Here is a 7,181-nt window from a genome sequence, read left to right as displayed (position 1 = left end):
GGTGCCCGTTGCCCGCAACCGCGCCCGTTGCGCCCGAACCCGCTAAGGCCCTGTGCCTATGACATGAGGGGCCCAGGCCCCAGAACGAAAATTAAAAAAAAAGAAGATTTAATAAAATAAATAGATAATAATTAAAATAATTAAAATGTTAATTAATTAATTAAGTAAGTAATTAATTAAGTTAATTAATCATGATTAGATTAACCTAATCACTAATTAGATTAACTAATCTGTAATTAAACTAAACAGAGAATGACAGGTGGGTCCCACTGGACCCGCATGTCAGGTTGACCAAGTCAACCCTATTGACTGCTGACGTCAGCATGACATCATGCTGATGTCATAAATCCATTTTCGAATTAAATTAAATAATTAATTAAATTTCAGAAATTAATAAAATCTTTAGAAAATCATATCTTTTAATCCGTAACTCGGATTAAAATATTTTCAACATGAAAGTTGCTCAGAACGACGAGACGAATCCGGATATGCGGTCCGTTCGTCCGCCACACACCCCTAACCTATCGAACCCGCAACTTTCCCCCTCCGGCTCCTCTGCCCGAAAACACGAAACGCCGGGAATACTTTCCCGGGGGTTTCCCCCCTTCACCGGTATCACCTACTACCGCGTTAGGGCACACCGAACACTGCGTATTGCCTTGATATATTTTGTGGTGCTTTGTTTGCTCTGTATTCATTATTTCTTCCCCCTCTTCTCTCCGGTAGACTACGAGACCGACGCTGCTGCTGACCAGTTCGACTACGGAGTTGACGACCCTCTCTCTTGCCAGAGCAACCAGGCAAGCCTCCCCCCCCTTGATCACCAGATATCGCCTATTCTACTCTATACTGCTTGCATTAGAGTAGTGTAGCATGTTACTGCTTTCGTTAATCCTATTCTAATGCATAGCCTGACATTGTCGCTACATCTGTTGATACCTTACCTGAAATCCTATATGCTTAGTATAGGATGCTAGTTTATCATCATTGGCCCTACATTCTTGTCAGTCTGCCTTGCTATACTATCGGGCCGTGATCACTTGGGAGGTGATCACGGGTATATACTATACATACATACATACTATACAGATGGTGACTAAAGTCGGGTCAGCTCATTGAGTACCCGCAAGTGATTCTGACGAGGGGGCTGAAAGGACAGGTGGCTCCATCCCGGTAGAGGTGGGCCTGGGTTCCCGACGGCCCTCGACTGTTACTTTGTGGCGGAGCGACAGGGCAGGTTGAGACCACCTAGGAGACAGGTGGGCCTGGCCCTGTTCGGCGTTCGCGGATACTTAACACGCTTAACGAGATCTTGGTATTTGATCTGAGTCGGCTACGAGCCTATACGCACTAACCATCTACGTGGGAGTAGTTATGGGTATCCCGACGTCGTGGTATCAGCCGAAGCACTTCAGACGTCAGCGACGGAGCGGCGCGCGCCGGATTGGACTGGAACGCCTACTAGGCTAGGTCTGCTTCCGGCCGCCCACGCAACGTGCAGGTGTGCTCAGGGCGATGGGCCCAGACCCCTGCGCGCTTAGGTTTAGACCGGCGTGCTGGCCTCTCTGTTGTGCCTAGGTGGGGCTGCGACGTGTTGATCTTTCGCGGCCGGGCATGACCCAGGAAAGTGTGTCCGGCCAAATGGGATCAAGCGTGTTGGGTTATGTGGTGCACCCCTGCAGGGAAGTTAATCTATTCGAATAGCCGTGATCTTCGGTAACAGGACGACTTGGAGTTGTACCTTGACCTTATGACAATTAGAACCGGATACTTAATAAAACACACCCTTCCAAGTTCCACAGACAACCCGGTGATCGCTTTTCTACAGGGCGACGAGGAGAGGATCGCCGGGTAGGATTATGCTACTGGAGATGCTACTTGGAGTTGCTACTTGGAGATGCTACTTGGAGGACTTCAATCTACTCTCTTCTACATGCTGCAAGACGGTGGCTGCGAGAAGCGTAGTCTTCGACAAGATTAGTTATGCCCCTCTTATTCTGGCATTCTGCAGTTCAGTCCACTGATATGGCCTCCTTACACATATACCCATGCATATGTAGTGTAGTTCCTTGCTTGCGAGTACTTTGGATGAGTACTCACGGTTGCTTTCTTCCCCTTTTTCTCCCCTTTCCTTTCTTTCTGGTTGTCGCAACCAGATGCTGGAGTCCAGGAGCCAGACACCACCGTCGACGACGACCCCTACTACCCCGGAGGTGTCTACTGCTACGTGCAGCCCGCTGACAACGACCAGGAGTAGTTTAGGAGGATCCCAGGCAGGAGGCCTGCGTCTCTTTCGATCTGTATCCCAGTTTGTGCTAGCCTTCTTAAGGCAAACTTGTTTAACTTATGTCTGTACTCAGATATTGTTGCTTCCGCTGACTCGTCTATGATCGAGCACTTGTATTCGAGCCCTCGAGGCCCCTGGCTTGTATTATGATGCTTGTATGACTTATTTTATTTGTAGAGTTGTGTTGTGATATCTTCCCGTGACTCCCTGATCTTGATCGTACACATTTGCGTGCATGATTAGTGTACGATTGAATCGGGGGCGTCACAAGTTGGTATCAGAGCCGACTGCCTGTAGGAATCCCCCTTCCACACTCCTTGGCCGAAGTCGAGTCTAGACATTGCAAAACTTTTACTAACATGGTTGTGTGCCTTACGGGCCCACGTCGCCATCCGGGTGGTATTAGGATCTTTTACTCCTTGATCCTTACTCTGGGACTCTGAACTCTCTTCTATTCGGGTTAAATGAATTTTGCTAAATCTAACATTAGGATCTCGTTATCACTTTCACCCGGAGAGCCCCTTATTACTGATGATCGTCTGCTGCACGTGAAGACCCTAAAGATACTTTCCGCTGATAGGCCGAGAACTTGTGTTCATCGCGTTTGCAATTCCCCTTCCACCGTCAACCCTTATGGGTAACTACTTACAGTTGTTATTCTTATATCATCCCCAGTGGTCTTGTTATTACATGATACCCTGAAAAACTCGTCGTTGTTTCGATAATCCCTTGAGCTTACTGCCTTGCTGTTCTTTGTCACTTGAATACCCCTACGGTTAATTCTCGCACTTATCGAGTATCCGCTCATCCCCCAGTTGTTCATGTGTTACACAAAAGTCTTCGAAATACCACCCGATATTCCGAAAATCCTCAGCGACCTATTGCTCTGGAATTTCTTGTTTGCTTTCATTATGATTAATCCCATAAGTATAGAAATCTTATTGACATTCCTTGTCATTATCATTTTGAGTCTGTTGACTCAATATGTTGCGAATACACGCAATCATCATTGATCCTTATAAATTACCTTTCCGGCGGAGCTTCCATTCTTTTAACTGGAATTGGTTCTCGACCAATCCAATTGTCGTTGATTGTACCCTAAGGCTATTCAACTTATCCACCCCTAATCAGAGCATTGCTTCTGATCCCTTGATTTGGGAATCATAATTCCTTTGCATTTGACAATTGAGTTAGTCGGTTGTTTCTATAATCCGGTGCACTTGCATTCCTTCTTCCTTTGATAGAGTACCGATACCCACACCAGCTCCGTTGTGGACCATCGGTTCCTTTGTTGGATTTTATGCCCTTCATAATTAATCACCTTGTGAGCTCTTTCCCCTGATACATAATGCCTTTGGTACATTGTATCCTCTGCTTGACCAACAATGCTCTACTTTCGAGCTTGTATTAATTACCCCGAAGTTTGTGGTATATGTTCGTAAGATGCCCGGATGGGTTGAACCTATGCCTTCCTTAATATGTGTGAACTCGGAAGATTTCACGAGTCATACTCATCTGGTATTTCACCAGGTAAAACTTTCAACACTAATGCCTTTATCAAAGCGAGAAGTGAATGGAAGATTATACATTGAAGAAGTGGGAGTCGACCTTGAACTTTGTGTTCATGCCCATAGACATGATGTAGATCTTCTCATCGAAGCTTCTTTTAAAATTAATTATTCCCTTGGTATAAGTTCATCTTATATCTGGGATCTGGCCTTTTTCAATCGTGGTTTCGACCATGCTCTCCTTTAAATACCAATTCTCATGCAAGTTTAAGCACTTGTCTTCTGCAGAGCAATACCCCAGTCCAACCTCTATTTTGATCTGTCGTCGAGTATTACCCCCTGGTATCTCGAGATTATCATGGAACTGCATAACTTCTTATGAGTTCTTCATCAAGTGCTACGTTCCCACTGATTACAATTTTTCATGGGCTTTGAGTTATTAAACACTCAAAGACACCGATAACCGAACCGAGTCCGCTCTACGGTTCAGCAACTCTTCAGTAAGCTTCTATAAGTACGAGTTTGTACCCGATCACGCCATTCCTAGCCTGTTTGGCTATATCATTGTCGTGACGATTCTAACGGTGCTACCTGGTCCTTATTCTCGGAGCACCAATTTTCGACGATGAACTAACCTTACGTCGATTTTCCTTGTCATACCCTTTCACCTTAAACAACAAGCTTGAGTTCGAGTTTGTGTCGTACCCATGGTTCCAATGACTTTTGGCTTCATCATTCCTTTGACTTGATGTCGTCGCTGATTGATTACTTCTTCATGAAATCTGTCGACAAATGTGTCGTGATCCTCATCAACCTTATGAGTTCTTCCAGGATATCAATTGAATTCATGATGAGAAATACCATCCTTGTCCCTCGATGATTTGAGTTATCATCGGCAACATTCTTGCCTTCCCCCCCCCCCCAACACAAACTTGTTCACAATTTGTGTTGTACCTTGGTTTCCTTGCTATCCAGCAATTGTTCTTCTTTACCTTGGAGTATTACCGTCCTTTATGTCAAGAATGTTCTGAGATTTGTTCCACCTCTTGAGAATTCTTGACATAGAAATACTTCTCACCATCACCATTCTTTCTTGGTCCCTGTGTTAATTCCAACAAGTGAACGGCGTTGTTTGGATTCTTTCCTTCTAGCAACCCTATCTCTTTGAAGTTAATGGTCGAAAGTTCATTCTTAGGCTATTGATTATTGCATCACCATTCTGACATTGGTCGTGCAACCCAACCCATATTTCGGGCGCACCTTTCAACCAATGTTTAATTGTGTATGTTTTCCTCGAGCATACTTCCTTATATCATTTGATCTGACAAATGTTATCTCCTTGTTCACTTAATTGTGGACATCCATCTTTTAGGAATCTCGGTGAATTGCCGTTGAGTTCACCAGACACCTCCTTGTCCTCTCCTTGGGTTAATGATGGACTCTTGATAACAGAAATCACTTCATAGTTCATTTCCCCGAGAATCCTACAATGTCATCTCGTCAATTTGCGTTGCACCTTTTTCTTCTCAGGTATCCTCAGTCTGAGGTATCCTGACACCAACCGGATCTGAATCTCGGTCAGATATGATGGTTGGGACATATCTCCAAGAGTTGTAACATTGATCTGTACGTGACCCGGTAACATGATGTCATGCCTAGCACCCCCCCCTGGGTGGAGGACCTATCGTTATAATTTCTTTTGCAAGGACAACCATTCTTCATGGAGGAAATTGTAAGACTTATTCTACAAGTTATTCCTGATGGATCCTTCGTGTTTCCAAAGTCTGATCTTCACCTGAAGACCATGTCAATGCTATCTCGAAGCATGTCAATGGTACTCCGATTTTCAACAGGAACATTTGAAGCACGATGCTAAATTTTATTTATCATTTATCCTAACACCGTTGTATGGGTAATATCATGAGATTCCTCCCCCCTAACCTAAAGAGTTGTCTACATTATATCCTGCCACGGATATCTTGCTCTGCTTGTCCTTGGGAAGGATATGTCCCTGAAATATGTGTTTAGACACATTTTCCTTTCCATTGTTCTGTTAATATGATAATCATATTTTACTTTCCATTGGTTGTTTGAACCTTTCTTGTGATCTATATGATCTAAGCAGCAATATTCTACTGCTTATGTAAACTCCTCGGTGTGCAATTCTGTCAGTAAGACCCTGTTACTATTGTTGATGACATTCCGGTAGCCACCGATGGACGAGAACCTTGCTTATTGGTCCGCCTCGTTCAACGAGCAGGAAAGTGGTTCTCTTCGTCCCTCGCCCTTGGTACCAATGTTGTTGCGGACATATCTGACAGGCTACCCTTTGACACGCCTTACTATCATGACCGTGCAAAATGTCGGCCCCCTTCCTACTTTCAACCACATGGTGGGCCCATAACCCACAGTTCCACAGGATCGAAACCTGACTCTCCTGTACACCCTGTTGTCAGAGTTATTCCTCATGCTTGACTTTGTATGTAATTCACGGGCCACTTGCCTGTTGATCTATTCTGGTATCGGACACAATACTTATTCTCGTTGCTCTGAACCCCTTTCGCACTCTGCTTCAGGCAATGAACGATTGCCTATCCGCTTGAAACCTCTTATTACACCGTCTTACTTTGCTCTCGATGTGTGTCATTTGTTCAACTCGAGAGCTACTCATATGTTTATTCCTGGGATACCCCAGATGAATTTCCCTTATAACATCCTATCATTGTAGAGCTGCCCCTACCTATTTGTAAGTACGATGGAGCTCCCCGAAGAAAGGACGACAAACTTCATCATGATGACCTGAAGCAGAGGACTGAAGACATCAATGTAATGAATCAACTTCTTCGAGAAGAGCAAGCCAAGATGAGAAGTCCCGCTAGATTCGTTACCAGACCTCCCCCCTTACTCTACCTCTTAAATCTCGGGACGAGATTTCTTGTAGTGGAGGAGAATTGTGACGCCCGGGTAATCAAGCTACAGTAACCTCTGCAAATGATGCCATGTCACCACAATTACTGTTGCTAATCTCGTGTTAGTTCAGATCCGAGCCAAATTCAAATTTTAGTTAAAGTCAAACATTAAAAGTTTCCAATAGTCAAATCAAAAATGTTCAAAAATTGTAGCAACTAAATCATAATCAATTATGGTGGAGGAACCACACTTTTATGAAATGATTAAATACTCTAAAGTGAATGAAACCATAGCAAAACAATTATTCAAATGATTTTAAATAATAAACAAATGTTAAACTAGTTTAATTGACCGCCAAACTTTTTATGGTAGAGGGATGTTCTGAAACCTTATTTTAGGAGCTATGGTCATATTTTATAAAAACTAAAATAAAGTATGACTAAACTAAAACAGAAAAGAATAAATAAAAAGAAAAG

The sequence above is a fragment of the Triticum aestivum genome, chromosome 3B, assembly GCF_018294505.1.
Source record: "Triticum aestivum cultivar Chinese Spring chromosome 3B, IWGSC CS RefSeq v2.1, whole genome shotgun sequence".
NCBI lineage: Eukaryota > Viridiplantae > Streptophyta > Magnoliopsida > Poales > Poaceae > Triticum > Triticum aestivum.
The sequence above is the reverse complement of the archived record's forward strand: the minus strand, read 5'-3'. Positions refer to the sequence as shown.